The following is a 19,531-nucleotide window of genomic DNA, read 5'->3' on the forward strand; positions in this document are numbered from 1 at the left end:
ATCGTGGGGACAATGGCACCGCCTGGCACGCGCACATTGGGGGAGTCCGCGGGGGAGGTGGGGAGGTCATAGAGGGCCGCTGAGCTGCCAGCATGTTTACAGAGGCACACTTTTGCAAAGTGGCCTTTCTTGCCGCATCGGGAACAATACTGGTTCCTAGCTGGGCAGTTTTGGCGCGATCTCCAGGCACACTCGGCAGTTATTGATATGTTGCATGTCTGGTGTCCTTGGCAGTCTGCTGATAACTTCGGCACAGATCATGAATAAAACGAAGATTAAAGTCAACATAATCCAATGCAGTTCAATGATTTAACCTTTGTCTCATTCCTAAATCAGTATAGATTTGTCTTTGTAAGATTTCACATATTTTGATTGGTAAATAGATTTGTTTGATCTTTGAGGAAAAGACAGAATTTCTAGCCTGAGGACTATGCTTTGTTTATTCAGAACCTGCTTATAATCCTAAGCATTTTTTTGCCACCCATGCTACAGCTGAGTGAAAATAGCAGAGCAAGTATCATATGATGTACATTCCAGCTCCTTTGGAGTCAGTGCTGGGACACTGGTATTGCATACTTGATCTGCGCATCAGCTCTTGCTTGTGGAACTGGTAGGAGCAAGCCATTTCAAAGCTCAGCAATTTGATGGACAGGTGTGAGCACTGAGTGGAGAGTTCTCCGAATTGCATGGAATTTGGACCTCCGGGAATCCAATTTAATGGTGCAGCCCATGGCATATTGTACATTATTAGAGGAGCAGTACTCGTAAATTCACTACTATTGATGCAGGATCTAGGTCCACAGTTGTGCCGCTGACAATAATGGGGGGCAATATTCATTGCCAAAACAGGCAACTCCACCAAGAAACTTATTGTAGGACAGATGTAAAAAGTTTAAAGAGACAATTATAAGTAGCTAGAGACTGAAATGGTAGTTGTATAGATAGATAGTTGTCTGTAGAGACAATGAGTAAGAAATAAATCCTCACCCTTCCGTCTTCTGTAATAAAGCCAGGCAAAAAGCTGTAAGAGATTTATTCAGTGAGATGAGTGAGATTTATCCAGTTTAAATTGTCCCATGCATGCATTAATTGAATGCACATTCCAGCTTTGGGTATACAATTTATTTCATATGATGGTTCCCAGAACAACTGGGACTCTGGTTTCTTGTTTGAGGTGAAATAAAGGATCCAGAGACACATTTTTCTAGGAATCGCCTTTCTAGATTTAGTTTCGTGTTTCGTGTCAGTGGTGCATGGGCAGTACTTGTCTCCAAGAACAGTCCATTGAACAAGGAATAAAGAGCATGGCATCATTACAAATCCGATGATTATTTAAACAGAATTACAGCAATCCATAAATTATACTAATGGAAGATTTTGAGATAAGATCATGTCACTTTGTCTGTCTATTTTGTTCTTCTGGTTGCATCTTCTACCTTCACTACCTTCAAAAGATACAAAAATTAGTGATCATGGAACGTGGAATAATATAGCCCAGGAACAGGCACAGGACAGGCACAGGGTGGCTACGCTAAACATGATGTGCAAATTAAACTAAAACTCTTGCCTGTGCATCAAATATATACCTCTATTCCCTGCATATTCATGTGTGTATTTCAAAGCATCTTAAACTCTGCCTAGTGATTCATACGCACATCCATATGACCATCAAACATAGGAGCAGAAATAGGTTAGTCAGCTCATTGAGTTTGCCACGCCATTCAATCATGACCTAATCCATTTTCCCACTCAGCCCTACTGCCCGGCCTTCTCCCCATAACATTTGATGCCCTGGCTAATCAAAATCTTATCAATATTTGCCTTATATTCAGTCAATGTTGTGGCCATACCCAATTTGATTAAACATATTTAATACTGATTTGGATATCCCAGCAGCAGTTGCAACCTGTTCTCATTTTTCTAAAAATTATGGTTATACTGCTTCACTCATCTCATGAGAAATACTGTAGATGCAAGAGGAAGACATTCAATCCTTTCATGTCTGCTCTGCCATTCAATTACATGGGGCAGATCTTGTCATCTCCCTTGATTCCCTGACAATCAAAAATCAAAAAATCTCCTTCTTGAATGTCCTCAAATACTGAGTTTACACCAACTTCTAGAGCATTGCATTCTGAAGATCTGCTATCCTCTGGCAGAAAAAAATCAGTTCTCGACTTTATCCTGAAATGACATCTCTCTTACCTCCATGCTGTGAGCACTGTTTCTAGACTCCGCAGGCCACAAAGGCATCATCCCTCTATCTATTCTGGAATATGTATTTTAATGAGATCACCTCTCATTCTTCTAAATTCTAAATTCCTTTTAACCATCTAAGATCTAAGGCCTGCACTTGGAATTCCAGGTCATATCTCACAGGATCTCATATAATTCCAGCAACCTATCTTGTGCATTGCCTAACTAATTTCTTGCTATACAAGGACACTCAAGTCCCTTTGAACATCAACATGATTTAATTTAAAAAAAACCTCTCTGGCACAAAAAAGGTAATGCTCCGGTACCATCTTGCATTAAAAGGTACCTGGAGCTACTTAGTGTGTGCAGTCAATTCATTTAATTAATGGCATCATGAAGAATGCAAACCTTTACCAGGCAGAAATTGAATAAGTAATGGATCAATCTTTTTCTTGCTCAAATGCATGTGTATACATTCTTAGAACTAATTCTTCTATATTTATGTCATGATTTTCTTGGAGTGGTGTATTAATCCTAATCTTTTTGACAGATAAAATATATCTTTCATGTATGTTACAGAGAGCCAAAATAATATATTTTCATGAAATATTAAAATAAGAAATGGTTATTTATCCCTTCATCCTATTCTTTCAGTCAATTAATTAGTATGTGATCAGTACTATTTTTGGATGAAATTCTAAATGCTATTCTAGTATTTCCAGCCACAATTTTTAGTCTGTAGAGCTAAAACCCAGAATCATCTTTTTCATCATTTTAATAACTTCTACTTTATTTCCTCTAAGAATTTGTAAAATGAAGTATAGCTCCAGTAATTGGCTGAATACTTTCTTGCATTATATTTTAACTCTAAAAGTAATATTTTAATGCAAATTGGCAGAGCTAAACTAGTAACTGTTCATTAAATGGATCTTATTTTGGCATCCACAGTGGTAGAAATTTACGTAGGCTTGCAGGTAAGTTATTTGTTGCATGAATCATATAATTTCATTTATAGTTGAATCATTTAATTTCATTTATGGTTGAATCACTCGTGCAGAAAATCATAATCCTCTCCTCCATGAGAATCCTTGCAGCCTATTTTTGGCTCTGCTTTTGTTCATCTATTCTAATATGCCTCAGATTTTATTCTCGTTCTTCTGAGATTGCTTAGGACATTTTACTAGACAGATTGCACGTCATTAGTGCATATGATCAAGTTTCAAATTTCACAACAAAGTTTTCATGTTGATATTAACCTCACCAGGTCAGTGAAGAATCTACACTGAGCACAATGTTCACCAGTTTCCAACATGGTAACATTTTCCAAGTTAATCCTCTTTATTCTTTTAAAAGTTAAGGGTTGAAAGTGCATAGTTTGACTTTCATGCCCACTATGCCTCGCTCTCCTTCACTCCTCTCCGCTCCATTACTGCTGTTACCTGTTCAATAATGATCCCAAATTCTTCCAATAGAAGGAAAATCAATTTTTTTGTTTACAATCTTCAACCTTTGCTAATGGCTTCAAGGTGCCAAAGTCATTCACAATAGGTGAAGTAGTAAATGCAGACCATTGGCATTTGCTCAACTCAAAACCACCTGTCTCCATGATCATCAAGGCCGACTGTTTTAATTCACTACTTTGGATAACATTTTACAGTCCTGTATCATATTTATGAATTGAATCCAAAACACAAATATATTGAAGTAAAAAAGCTTGATCATTTTTTTCAAATATCAACATTAATTCTGCAACCTCCTGAACATCCAGTGCATGCGCCGGCCTGCTGGTGACTCGAGGTGAGGAACCTGTGGAAGCTGCGAGCTGTGGGAGACTGTTGTCGGGTGACTTGCACCGGACTGTGGACTGCTAGAGGCTGGGTCGAACTGGCTGGAGAGGTACCAGGTATTGCAACGAAGATGAGAGGAGGTGTCGAGGCTGCATAGAACCATTTTAAATGCTGAAAGGCCTGCTTGTGGCAAGGATGTTTTGCATAGTAGAAAATTCTAGAACAAGAGGGCATAATTTCAGGATAAAGGTGTGCCAATTTACAACAGAGATGCAGAAGCATTTCTTTAGTTAGAGGGTCATGAATGTGTGGAACGTTTCCACAGGTGGCTGTGGAAGTGAGGTCTTTGGGTGCAATTAAGGCAGAGATTGACAGGTATTTGATTAGTCATGGTATAAATGGTTCTTGGAGAAAGCTGGGGAGTGGGGCTGAATGGGTGGATGGATCAGCTCTTGGTTAGAATGGTGGAGCAAACTTGATGGGCCAATGGGCCTACTTCAGCACCTACATCTTGTGATGCTGTAATATTGACTCATGGGCAAATCTTTTCACTTGATAAAACTCTCTTCATTAGTTTCCTTTATTCGGATTATCAGCATTAACTTGCAAAATTAATGTATATACCTGGTCTAATGGCAGAGAGTGCAGGTAATATAAATAATCATGGAGAGATATGGAGGACTGTAAGGTAAATATGCATCTTGTTTTTTTCAATATTTGCATTTCATCAATAAGTCATACTTTCATGTATGCAACACATTTACTTCTTCTCTCGGCAGAAGCTTTCCTATGGAAACTTTCTGTGGTCTTGAGGCAGAGGTTCAAAATTAAAGCCCATTAAAACTTTGTTTGGAATCCACAAGTAGTTTTACTTGAATCAGGTGGAACAACTTTAATTGCTTCTTTGTTGAATTTGCAGCCACCATAAACATTTGATGGCATTGTGATAGCTCCAGCCCATGTGTCACCAGACTTTTGTGCTCATTGTTTTTTTCCTCTTGCCTGTCTGTGTTAAAACATAAGGGAGCATTAAAACCATTTTATCACATGCAACCAAATGACAATTTAAAAAAAATACTCTAAAGAGCCTTGCGCCATCAGATGAAACCCTTACATGCTTCTGTTGCCCATTTTATCTGGGGAGTTTAGAAACTATATGAGAAAATTAGAACTGGATTTACATTGGAACCAGACTGTGATAGTACAGATCTATCACCAATGTATATAGTGTATATAGTTACAGTATCTAGACTGTGCTTACAGCGATTGGCTGAGAGCTAAGCCACGCCTACTGTCTGGGCCTTAAAGGGTTGTGTCCCTAGCCAGGTCGGATCATTCCGGACTGGTCGGCCACCTGTGAAGAGCTCCTGTCTTTTGCTAATAAAAGCCTTGGTTTGGATCAACAAGTCTTTGGTTTTTTCGACGAGCTCTACACAGACTTTAGTGAAAATCCTTGCCCACAGACTGCTGAGGAAAATTTCATTTCGTGAGGTGTTCGTGACCTCTTATGCTTGTGCTATTTTCATCAAGAGAATAAAAACAGGATGAATTTTTAGCTGTCAATATTCTAATCAAGATCTAAATTTCCAACAGTCTCATACAAATTGATTTCTTCGACCGCACTAAGTCTTTGTCATTGGTTATTATGATGTTTTCACACACACAAGGAAAACCACTGGAGTTACTAGCTGTCATGTTACAAATCTACAGCTCCATCAAAATGTCCCACCCATTGCCTTTATTGTAACTCTTATGTTCAGTTTAATTTGTTTTATTTGATTCCCTCGAAGTTAAATGTCCATTTCTGAATTATTTATTTTGGTTTTGGCTGAGTCCTCACCAAAGGTGTTAACTTTGATGATATGATTATTGAGTGAATATTTACTTACCCAAACTGTTATAGTATTAGCTTTCCTGTAATTTTTACTGGTTCTTAATTACAAAGGATGGAAATAATAACTTTCATCAAAGCAGGGTCCATAAAGTAGAAAAATATTGTTGCTACTTCAAGGAAAGGAGTTGGCAAATAGCTTCACATCAAGAATGGGAGAGGAATCCATCTGTGGTGATGTCATGTTTCAAACAATACCAGCCAGATTAAATCCAGATCCTGAAACATAAAATCTAGGTATCGGTGCCACAGACTGGCACCACCAGGTTCAGGAACAGCTGCTATCCCTCCACCATCAAACTCCTCAACAACAAACTCAATCAGGGACTTAATGAAGGACTCTCACTTTTGCACTTTATTGATTGGTTCTCTCTCTCTCTATTGCACAGTCAGTTGGTTTACATTTCTTTATTTGTTCACATGTGTACATTGAGTCAGTTTTTTTTTTGCATTGTCAATAAGTGGTAATTCTTACTTGTTAGCAGGTAAAAGGAATCTCAGGGTTGCATGTGATGTCACATTTGTACTCTGACAATACATCTGAGATCTGAAATAAGGCATTGAGGAAGTTGAATTCATGAAAACAAATAATTCTGAAATTGGAAAGGAAGATCGTTCAGTCCTAAGGATCATAAAAGCATTGTCTGAAATGGTTCACTGGCGTCTTTCAGGAAGGGAAATTTACTGTACAGCAAATATGTGAAGCCAGACCATTAAAGTGATTTAACACTTAACACTTAACTGCCTAAGTTCAGCAGCAATTAGGGATGGAAAGGTAGAAATCAGAGTATTTCTCATGGTGATGGACTGAAAAAGGTTGTTATTTAGTGAGACCTCAGTGTCCTTGTACATGCATGACTGAAAGTTAATGTTCATGTACTGCAAACCATTTGGAGAGAAAATTATGTTCATGTTTACTGGAAGATAATTAAGGAGAAGAGTAAAAATACTTTGCTGCAATTATATATGATGAAGCTACACTTGGAATATTGTGTGAAGGTCGACTCTCTGACCCCATTGAAGGATCTGGAGGTGATAGAAGGTGATAATGGATACATTTTTGTGATTGGAGAAGATTGTCCCATAAAGACTGACTTTATAATCTTTTAGATTTAGAAAAATGTAAGATGATCTCATTGGAACATATCAAATTCTTATGGGCTTGACAGGATAGATGAGGGCACGATGTATCGCCTGGTTGTGTGTCTAAAAACTGGGGCCACAATCACAAAGTCATGGCTCAATTATTCAGTGCAAAGGTTAGAAGAAATATTTAATCTGGAGGATTGTGAATTCAATCCGAAATATTGACTCTGAAATGTTGTTGTGCTTGGATGAGCTCTGACCTGTGGAGTATCTTCAGTATTTACCTTTTGATCTTTCTTTCCTTATTGTCATATTTCCAGCTCCCTTCTATCACCCTCTATTCATATTTTTCTTCATGCAGAGTTTGGGGTTCAAATAGATAGTTTTCCTTTGGATTCCATATCTCTCTCACTGAAATAAAATTGAAGATGCTGGAAAGCTCTTCAGTTAAGGTAGCAATGTTGGAGAGAAACAGTTATCATTCGGGTCAATAACTTTTCATTGTTTTGGATTTCTCTCTCCTTATGTGTGATCTTTCCTTGTGGCATAAGGCAACACTGTTGAGTATTTTGAAATCTGTTCTCTAGTCCTTGAACCACAAGCCCTTCCCAACTCCATAAAACTTTCAAAGAAGCATCCAGGAGCATCTGCTATTTGAGAGCCTTGCCTTTCTGAAGCTGCTCAGATTTTCTTCCACTCGTACTTCTTTTTCTCAAAGCTTCCCTCTTTTTACTGGCCTCACAAAGCTAAGTAGATATTCATAGCAATTAATAGGACGGCCATAGAAAATTAATTACAGGAACATGCATGAAATGTACACCTCATTACTCTTGAGCTGCCTCCCATTCTTTCTTATCCAATGCTATCAGGATAAGACCATTAGTAAAACTCCTCAGTTCCAACTCACTAATCCATTACACAGTCCCGTAAAACACACACACACACAAACATATATATACTACTTGTCTCATTTACTTCCTGTCGTAGCAAATTTAAGCATCTCAGCATCTTGAGTCTTGATAGATCCAGAATTACCTGTTGGATTTCCCCAAAAGACTTTGGTTTTGCTCTTCCCTTCAAGTGGAAAGAATGCTCACACATTCCATCAAAACCTTCCTTAACTTTTAAGACATCTATTAGGTCACCTCTCAGCCTTCTTCCAAGATTACAGGTCCTGTCTATTCATCTTTTCCTACTGGGCGTGGCTTCATACTGGTGCATTTTTTTGGGGACCCACTGTAGTGTCTTTGTGAATTGCATCATGAACTGTAAGTGTGATCGAACAAAGCTTTATTACAAAGTTTGGACATTTCCACTTTTTGATTCTGATCTTATGGCAATCCTAGTAATTGGTTTGCATCTGTAATGTCCTTATTGAGCTAATTCCTTTATGTAACCACCCATACAGCTGTACTCTCCGTTCTCTTTATTCCTCTACATAATTTAGATTGGATTATTTTGCAGATATATGCAGTCTCCTTTACATGAGCAAAATGTAATTCCTCAGGTTGGAACACAAATTAACAACAGAAATCATAGGTGGGAGTAGTTCCTAAGCATTGTTGCGGTAAGATAATGACAAAGTGACAAAGCAAAACAAAAATCCTTTGGAAAACTCTATTCTTTGGTATTACTGTAAATGGCATTAGTGAATTAGCTTTGAAGGAAAGTCCATGGATTGAATTTAAACTGTCATTAGGTCCAAAGAGGGACAGGGGCACAGAGACTTGTTAAATAGTTACTGTATAGAATGCCAAAGATAATTTTGAAAATTCAATTGTCCCCAACCAATTGGTGCTATTGAATCAGCCAGATACAGAGGAAGCTGAGAGGTGAAGGGTCACGAATCAGAAGAGCAAGCAAAAAAGAGCCTCACTGGTTGGCAGTCAGCAGTCGGGAAAGGTATGGGGCAAAATGAGGAGGCTGGCATTTGTAGCTGGAGTGATGGGAGCAACCTGATGATCAGGGGTCTGATCAGATGTTTGTTGGAGGTGGGTGGGGGGGGGGTGGACATGGCTGAGTAAAAGTCACAAACTAGGAAAGTCAGTATGTATTATAAAGATAAGGAACGATAGAAGGGGAGCTGGTGAGAACATAATTTAAAGGCCTCCCAGCAACTGGTTGGGTTCTGTTCAGCAACGTCATTTTCTTTGAATCGTTTAGAAGTTGGCTGCACAGGCCTTGTGAGAATTTTCTTAATGAGTGTTGTGGGTGACTGTAAGATGAATGAAGATCTCCATTGGGTGTCCTCTTCCAGTATCTCATTTTCTCTATCCCTCTGGTCTCCTTTCTTCCACCTCCCCACCCCTTTCCCTTCCTTCTCCTATCCAAGAACTACCCTTCTTGGCCCTCTGCCATCTTCCCCTTATTACTTCTCAGCTTCTCTCTCTTCAACCCTTCACCTGTATCCACCTATTAGCTGTCAGCTTTTGTTTATCTCCTTCTTCCTCCTCCGTCCTCTCCTCCTACCCCTCCCCCACCATTTTATTCAGACATATACCTGTTTTTTTCCAATTCCTGTCAAAGGGGCCAGGCCTGCCTTTTACTTCCTATGGATGGTGTATAACCAGCGGACTTTAGCCATCACTTCTGTGTATTACACAGGACCCCAGTGTCTGCAGATTCTCCTGTTTGACATCTATGGAGGGAGGGAAGTAAGCGCCAATGTTTTGGGTCAAATCTTCATGACATGTTTCAACTTGAAGCATTGACAATTCCTTCCCCCGCACAGATGCTGCTCAAACTGATGATTATCTTTTTGCTTCAGTAGTAACTTTAATTTCAAGTAAAAGCCAATTTAAATCAAAACAAATATTGAAGTTTAACTCAGTGAAATAAAGAGGAGGATGTGAACATAAAAAATGCATTTACATATTTTAAGTATGGGTCATTAAATCCAAATCAAGTTTTAAAATTTAAAAAAAAGCAGATGATTTGGATGAGGAAAATGAGATTAAAAGATATGGCCATTAAACAGGAATATGGATTTAAAAGACAATGATTCTTAATGAATATGCAGTCCTTTGAGAAATAAAAGTTGTATTGGAAATGTGCCATTGCTATAACTAATCAGAAAAATTAAGGATGATAACTAATGCAAATCTCATGCAGTCGAGCCAAAGGTGTTAAGGGAAAGCCAAATATTGACAGTGGGAGAAAATAATAAATATAAAAATATTTTGTTTTACAGTAACAAAAAGGCAAGAATTCCTTTGAGATTGGGACAGGAGAAATTATAATAATAACTGGGGAAATGGTAGATACATCACACAAATAATATGAGTCTTCCCATTAGACTCAAAGTTAATATGGGAAACTGGAGAACCTGGGGTCAACTGATAGTGTAGAACATAGGAAGTCTGTATTATATATGAATGGTCTGAAATTTGAAGGTTCATTCAACCCTGGTGTTTTAGCAGGTCTCTGGAGAGATTGTTGATATTTTGGTTTCGATCCGGCAACTATTTCCTGAATTTGAGAATTAATCTGTGTTTTGGAAGACAGAAATTTTCAAGAAAGGTGAGCTTTAACCCAATGAGAGAACTTCCTGGTATATATGAAATTCCTGAGAAGAAAACTTTTGGGAAATTACTGTAATTATGACACTTAGTGAAACTAATGAAGAAAGGGGAACCAGTGGAAAATAAAATATCAGAATTCAGTCTCTTTAGGTGCCACAGTAAGAATTATTAAATAACATTATTCATGGACATGGCAGTGGGATAGTATGTTTTGCTCTGTTAAAGGTTAAAGGACAGAAAATAATCGAAGTAAATGATTGTTTGGGATGACAGGTTATAAAATGCAGATTAAGATAAGAGACTGTGCTTTTATTTTCAGTCTGTATTACTCAATTGAATAAAGGAACTAAGTATCATATTTTCATTGCGAATGATGTAACATTTTACATTTTCATTTGGACATACAGCATAATAACAAGCCCTTCTGGCCCATGAGCCCATGCCACCCAAATACCCCAATTAATCTACAAGCACTGTACCTTTTGAAGGGTGGGAGGAAAATGGAGCACCCAGGGGAACCTACACACTCACGGGGAGAATGAGAAAACTCCTTACCATCAGCGCCAGACTCAAACCTGTTGCTCCCTTAATTCTTTTTTCTTTTCTTTGGCTTGGCTTCGCGGACAAAGATTTATGGAGGGGTAATGTCCACATCAGCTGCAGGCTTGTTTGTGGCTGACAAGTCCGATGCGGGACAGGCAGACACGGTTGCAGCGGTTGCAAGGGAAAATTGGTTGGTTGGGGTTGGGTGTTGGGTTTTTCCTCCTTTGTCTTTTGTCAGTGAGGTGGGCTCTGTGGTTTTCTTCAGAGGTTGTTGCCCGCCAAACTGTGAGGTGCCAAGATGCATGGTTTGAGGCGATATCAGCCCACTGGCGGTGGTCAATATGGCAGGCACCAAGAGATTTCTGTAGGCAGACCTTGTACCTTTTCTTTGGTGCACCTCTGTCACGGTGGCCAGTGGAGAGCTCACCATATAACATGATCTTGGGAAGGCGATGGTCCTCCATTCTGGAGACGTGACCTACCCAGCGCAGTTGGGTCTTCAGCAGCGTGGATTTGATGCTGTCGGTCTCTGCCATCTCGAGTACTTCGATGTTAGGGATGAAGACGCTCCAATGAATGTTGAGGATGGAGCGGAGACAACGCTGGTGGAAGCTTTCTAGGAGCTGTAGGTGATGCCGGTAGAGGACCCATGATTCGGAGCCGAACAGGAGTGTGGGTATGACAACGGCTCTGAATACGCTAATCTTTGTGAGGTTTTTCAGTTGGTTGTTTTTCCAGACTTTTTTATGTAGTCTTCCAAAGGTGCTATTTGCCTTGGCGAGTCTGTTGTCTATCTCGTTGTCAATCCTTGCATCCGATAAAATGGTGCAGCCGAGATAGGTAAACTGGTTGACCGTTTTGAGTTTTGTGTGCCCGATGGAGATGTTGGGGGGCTGGTAATCATGGTGGGGAGCTGGCTGATGGAGGACCTCAGTTTTCTTCAGGCTGACTTCCAGGCCAAACATTTTGGCATTATCCGCAAAACAGGACGTCAAGCGCTGGAGAGCTAGTTCTGAATGGGCAACTAAAGCGGCATCATCTGCAAAGAGTAGTTCACAGATAAGTTGCTCTTGTGTCTTGGTGTGAGCTTGCAGGCGCCTCAGATTGAAGAGACTGCCATCCGTGCGGTATATTACATTAACTGCTATGCTATCCATTAAGAGGAGAATGTTGAGCATTATGGAACAATTAAGTGATGGGGAAGAAGGTAGCTTCTGGAGTTTATGGTACAGAAAAATTAAATTTTTCAGGGCCAAAGGAAGATAGAAAAGCAGACTGCTTAAGAGCTGAGGGACACATATATTGTCAGAATTCCAAGGGTTTACATTGCTGTTCATAAATTATAAAATCCAACAAGCAATCAGAAAACTTTAATGAAAGGTTGGCTGCTCTGATATTTAATTCTGTGATCAAATACATAGCAACATTTCGTATAATTTCTTTGGGAAAGATTTGCTTGCCTTACTTGTGGTGGAATTTAAGTTTATAGAAACAATCCACACGGCTAATTATAGTTTGAGTATCAATCAATCTGCGGAATGTAGAATTAGCCTATTACACCAGTTTTGAAAAAAATTGGGATAGTATCACTGAAACTAGAGGATTCTGAGGGCTTGATGAGGTAAAGGCTGAGAGGTTGCTTTTTGTTTACTGGAGAACTGTGAAGGCTTTAATATTGGATAACGTTGAGATTGTGGTTGGGGAACCAAAGGGAATTAGAAGATATGGGGGTGAATGAATCAGGAAATAGTTCAGCTCTGATAATGAAGAACAGAGCAGACAATCGTCTACAAGATATCCTCTGATGCTATTCTGGATCTTTACTTTGGAAAACCTTATTTGCCAGTTATGTACCTATGACAAATTCTTTAGCTTTCAGACTCCAAATTGTTGATAGAAATTGTAAACAGACCAAAGAAAGCACAGCTTGGTGGACCAGACAAACAGTGCAGAATGTAATCCTTTCTTTCTCTAAATCATTCAGAGTCTATGACAGAATGCTGACTTGATAGTTTTCCTTAAAAACCAGCTGTAACTAAATCATAAATAATGCACTTTCAGAATTGATAAGTTTTTTTGTCTCATGACAAAAAGAACATTCTTGATCTATGTGGTGCGCTGTTAGCCAGAATCAGACACACACAGATAAAGACTGAACAACAAGCTTTAACCACAAAGACTTCCACAGAGCCAGGCTGGCTGTGGCTGCAGCAACTCTGAGTGAGGCCTCGGGAGGCCGGCGCAGGCTTATATCCTGGGACACCCGAGCGGGTGGGCCTTGATTCATTCAGGCCGACGGATTGACAGCCAGCCAGGTGTTGTCCTGTCCCTTTACACTCTTGCAGGTACAGAGGTTGCCCCCTGCAGTTGGCCGGTGGTACATTCCTGCAGGTACAGAGGTTGCCCCCTGCAGTAGGCCGGTGGTACATTCCTGCAGGTACAGAGGTTTCCCACTGCAGTAGGCCAGTGGTACACTCCTGCAGGTACAGAGGTTGCCCCCTGCAGTAGGCCAGTGGTACATTCCTGCAGGTACAGAGGTTGCCCCTGCAGTAGGTCAGTGGTACATTCCTGCAGGTACAGAGGTTGCCCCCTGCAGTAGGTCAGTGGTACATTCCTGCAGGTACAGAGGTTGCCCCCTGCAGTTGGCCGGTGGTACATTCCTGCAGGTACAGAGGTTGCCCCCTGCAGTAGGCCAGGGGTACATTCCTGCAGGTACAGAGGTTGCCCCCTGCAGTTGGCCGGTGGTACATTCCTGCAGGTACAGAGGTTGCCCCCTGCAGTAGGCCGGTGGTACATTCCTGCAGGTACAGAGGTTTCCCACTGCAGTAGGCCAGTGGTACACTCCTGCAGGTACAGAGGTTGCCCCCTGCAGTAGGCCAGTGGTACATTCCTGCAGGTACAGAGGTTGCCCCTGCAGTAGGTCAGTGGTACATTCCTGCAGGTACAGAGGTTGCCCCCTGCAGTAGGTCAGTGGTACATTCCTGCAGGTACAGAGGTTGCGCCCTGCAGTTGGCCGGTGGTACATTCCTGCAGGTACAGAGGTTGCCCCCTGCAGTAGGCCAGGGGTACATTCCTGCAGGTACAGAGGTTGCCCCCTGCAGTTGGCCGGTGGTACATTCCTGCAGGTACAGAGGTTGCCCCCTGCAGTTGGCTGGTGGTACATTCCTGCAGGCACAGAGGTTGCGCCCTGCAGTAGGCCGGTAGTACATTCCTGCAGGTACAGAGGTTTCCCCCTGCAGTAGGTCAGTGGTACATTCCTGCAGGTACAGAGGTTGCCCCCTGCAGTTGGCCGGTGGTACATTCCTGTCGGTACAGAGGTTGTGCCCTGCAGTTGGCCGGTGGTACATTCCTGCAGATACAGAGGTTTCCCCCTGCAGTTGGCCGGTGGTACATTCCTGCAGGTACAGAGGTTGCGCCCTGCAGTTGGCCGGTGGTACATTCCTGCAGGTACAGAGGTTGCGCCCTGCAGTTGGCCGGTGGTACATTCCTGCAGGTACAGAGGTTGCGCCCTGCAGTTGGCCGGTGGTACATTCCTGTCGGTACAGAGGTTGCGCCCTGCAGTTGGCCGGTGGTACATTCCTGCAGGTACAGAGGTTGCCCCCTGCAGTAGGCCAGTGGTACATTCCTGCAGGTACAGAGGTTGCCCCTGCAGTAGGTCAGTGGTACATTCCTGCAGGTACAGAGGTTGCCCCCTGCAGTAGGTCAGTGGTACATTCCTGCAGGTACAGAGGTTGCGCCCTGCAGTTGGCCGGTGGTACATTCCTGCAGGTACAGAGGTTGCCCCCTGCAGTAGGCCAGGGGTACATTCCTGCAGGTACAGAGGTTGCCCCCTGCAGTTGGCCGGTGGTACATTCCTGCAGGTACAGAGGTTGCCCCCTGCAGTTGGCTGGTGGTACATTCCTGCAGGCACAGAGGTTGCGCCCTGCAGTAGGCCGGTAGTACATTCCTGCAGGTACAGAGGTTTCCCCCTGCAGTAGGTCAGTGGTACATTCCTGCAGGTACAGAGGTTGCCCCCTGCAGTTGGCCGGTGGTACATTCCTGTCGGTACAGAGGTTGTGCCCTGCAGTTGGCCGGTGGTACATTCCTGCAGATACAGAGGTTTCCCCCTGCAGTTGGCCGGTGGTACATTCCTGCAGGTACAGAGGTTGCGCCCTGCAGTTGGCCGGTGGTACATTCCTGCAGGTACAGAGGTTGCGCCCTGCAGTTGGCCGGTGGTACATTCCTGCAGGTACAGAGGTTGCGCCCTGCAGTTGGCCGGTGGTACATTCCTGTCGGTACAGAGGTTGCGCCCTGCAGTTGGCCGGTGGTACATTCCTGCAGGTACAGAGGTTGCCCCCTGCAGTTGGCCGGTGGTGCATTCCTGTCGGTACAGAGGTTGCGCCCTGCAGTTGGCCGGTGGTACATTGCTGCAGGTACAGAGGTTGCCCCCTGCAGTTGGCCGGTGGTGCATTCCTGTCGGTACAGAGGTTGCGCCCTGCAGTTGGCCGGTGGTACATTGCTGCAGGTACAGAGGTTGCCCCCTGCAGTTGGCCGGTGATATACCACCACAATCTGTAAAATTTGAAGCAATTTAAATGTTCTTTAGCCTCAAGGGTACGTCAGGACATAAAAATAACCCTGGTGCAATGTATACATGACAGAGGTCAGTTTAGGACTAGGCAAGAATTGCACCTATTGGAGGCTCTGGACACTTTGAAAATCTGTTGTAAATTGCTAATATATCTGATAACTGAAAGTGAGTAAAGATTGAGGGGTTCCTTAGAAAATATCCTGCACAGAAGGAATATAAACTAAATTTGTGTTCACAATGATTCTGGCTATTGAATATCTCAACATTCATGGAAGGAATGAAAATCAAAATACAGGAATTCAAACAACCAGCAGCCTCAATCAACTGGCAAAGAAAATTGCAGAAAATAATTACTAAAAAATACAAGTTAAATATTAGCACACCTCGCCAGTAGTTTGCCAATCCACACAGCACGCAATCTCAAGCAACTGGAAAATTTACATAGGGGTCAGTTACCAGGGTTTTATTTTTTCTGTGCATGTATTTTGAGCTCTTGGGTGGGTGTTAAGAGAAAGAAGCACCATCCACCACAATTGCTTTGAATATATGAAGTAAGAACAGGAGTAGAGGCCACTCAGCTCCTCAAACCTGGTCCACCACGCAATACGATCATGACTGAAGTGATTGTAACGTCAACTCAGCACTTTCATTTACCTCCAAGAACATTTTACCTCACTTTTTCATCGTCTTTTCTGCCATTGAAATACTCTGTTTCCATGGTGCACCAGAGTGCCTCAGAATGCTGGATTATTTTGTTTCTTTTAATGGGACAATCTGCCAACATTGAGTAATTTGAGAATTAGCACCGTTATGTCTATTGGCTGTTCAAATGCCTATCACTCAGTGTGATATATGCCTGCCTAGAGAGTTAAACAAGTCATCTATTCATAGAGAATGATCTCATCAACTTGATTTCAATGAGGAAAGGTAGCCTATCAGGCTACCTTTGTTGGAGTCCCTACAGTTGCACCTCTTCATTGACTACATACAAGGTCTCCACTTAATAATCCAATCTTTTCCATGAACAGGAGAGATTTCCATTCCATCAATGTGTCAACTGCAACTTCCAAGACCCTCCACCCTTAGGAGGATTAATCTGTCAGAGATTTTCAGTAGCTCGCATGACCTTGAATGATGATTTTTCTGACAGACAAGGGCAACACTTTGTTACATGGAAGATCACAATAGAACACACACCACAAAAATACTAAGAGCGTAATGAAAGCATCACTGGTCTCCTGTTGGAATTGTTATGGTAGCACTTAGTGCCTTGCACTGCTGTGTGCTCCTCTACCTTTCCATGTGACATCCATCCCAGGGCCGGGAGATGGGAAAATCTGGTCTCAGGACCATCTGGTAAAACCAAGAGAGGAGCAGGAGCAAGAGGAAGCCACAGGGAGATATCCTGGTCAGATATCTGTAGCCTCATCCCCCATTGGACCAGATGAGGCAAGTATTGGCCACACATGATACAGGGGATTCCCAAAGACCAAAACAATTGTGCAGGAAATAGGAGTAGGCATAGCTCATCTTGCTCCTTAATTTAGTACGCTGATAACTGATTTTTTTTCCCTGTTGTGTTATTTTATTGCAGAAACTCTATATCTCTTGATTCGTATTATAATCAAATACAGGTACTCCTCAACTTGCGTCCGTGTTCCGTTCTGATCGACCAGTTGTATTTCAAAATGGACATATGTCGGAAATGCACTATACCCATGTTATTGTTCGTCAAATACAATATGGCAGCCATCAAGACCAGATTTCGCGAGAGGATGGCCACCACTGACAACCTCTTGGCAGAGGCATTATCTTCCATAGATAGGCCCGACTTTCACCTGTAAATGTGTAATTGTTATATTGTTTCTTTATTTAAAAGAAAATTTGGTTGCATGTACAGATGGCCATAAGTCGTACAGGTGGTAAGTCTGGGAAATAACTGTATCTCTGAATTTGTTACTTGAATGCACTTAGTGGCTGAACATCCATAATTCTCTTGAATAGACCAATTAAAGATTCATTACTTTTCATTAAAGTAAGAAGCTAAATAATAGTCCCCAAAGCAAAAACCAATTGATTCTCTCCATCCTGCAGTCCAGAAATCGAACTTGAGTGCCTCATATTATTGCCATTCATGCTGTGGTATTCTTTTCTATAATGTTGTCACTAGACACAGACCCAAAATTTCGCCCCTGAGCAAAACAACATGCCACTTTTAGGGTGAAGCTACAATCTTTGTTCAACCCTCACTCTTGTTTTAATCACAGAGTTTGTCCAACTGGTCTTTTGCCAAGAATCAAGTGCCCATCCATTCTCATTCAATCTTCCAGGGCTTGGTCCATAGGTATCTATTCCTTGGAGGCTCAAGTGCTCATTGAGGCTTTTTAAAAAAGTTTTTTGAGATTGTACCTGCTTCCATGACCTGTTCAGACAGTGCATTATTTATTGTGACCACTTTTAGGACCTATACAAACCAACACTGAATGCTAATTCCAGCATTAAAGTGCTGCTCAGTTAATGGCTTCTTAGTATGTTGGCTGCTACCCTACATATGACAAAGGCAGGCTGCTCTGAGTAAGTGATAACTGAGAGTATGCCAACCTGCGAAGAACCAACTCTTACAGGGTTTCCAGAGGCACAGCATTCTACCTAGGTGTTTTTGCAGAATCAGGTATTAAGGCTGTCATCACCAAGACATATGGGATAATGCCACAAAGCCTTCACACACACTCTTCTGCCTGATCTGATATCACACCATTGAAGCCATGTCACCTTCACTCGCAGGGTTCTTGGCCCAATACATTTCTCAACAGTTGCTGAAGATCATGGGAGTTTGCTTTGAACCTTGTGATGATATAAATGACACACTCTTGTGAATTTGATTGATGTAACCTTGCGCACCTTCTTTTTGAATGAACAATCTCCACCCTCTATGTTTGTTGTAAGACAATGCTATTCTGTTTGATATTCTTAATATTAGTCTATGCTAATCAATAGTCTGAATAAGTTGGTGAATGGGTTTTATTCTAGCATTGCTGAAAGTATTGTCAAGCTCTCTGACTCAAATCATAATTTCTTTCTAATTTTCTGTCACCTAATCTTCTAAGTTGGGAAGAGAGGATGAACAACTCCGAGACAAGATAAAGTATCTCAAGGGAGCCCCACCAACCCCCTCACCCGCTACTGCCCCACCCTGAGGTAGCCAAGGTATTGCAATAGCCAGGATATTGTATTGAAACAGCAGAGCAAGAAGGAGGTATAAATCTTGGGGTCAAGGATAACTGTCTTCTAATTCACTTTCATATGCTTCTGTGGTGGCTTTTCCACAAATTGGGCACCAAGTTCTGACTTGTAGTTTGTGAGCTGGTGATCTCCTTATACCATTTACACAGATCTTTGATGTGTTCTGATCCATCAATTTGAGCTTCACCACACATCTTTGCCTTCTTCATCTTCCTTAAGGCCCACTATCTTTATATTGTTTCTCCTACTATAGTTTTCCATTATATTCATCTTCTTTGCTGACAACTCCTGTGTTTCTTTAACTTTTTTATCACTTTCTTCAAAGTTCCTTTGAGCAGCCGTGATCACGGGAAAAAGAAAAGTTTGTGTGGATGTTGCATTTCAGTGAATATTTTTTAATTTTTTTTCCATTATCTGCCTTGAAATCTTTGCCTGTGACAGCTCAAAATATAGCACCTATTTCTGGAGTTTGTGATTGGTCCTGCAGATCAAATAGTTTGCCCAGTGGAGTAGACTGAGTACTGCCAGGGTCGTAATGCTCGGGATGGGGTTCTGAGTGAGGACATTGCTAATTGCTATGTTTTTGACCAATTTCCCAACCAACATTTTTTTTAAAACAGAAGGCTAATGTTCGAACAAAAGGAAATACTTTTTTGAAGCAACCAATATAGATGAAATCCAATCTCCAGGTCTC

This window comes from Narcine bancroftii, chromosome 2, assembly GCF_036971445.1.
Source record: "Narcine bancroftii isolate sNarBan1 chromosome 2, sNarBan1.hap1, whole genome shotgun sequence".
Lineage (NCBI taxonomy): Eukaryota > Metazoa > Chordata > Chondrichthyes > Torpediniformes > Narcinidae > Narcine > Narcine bancroftii.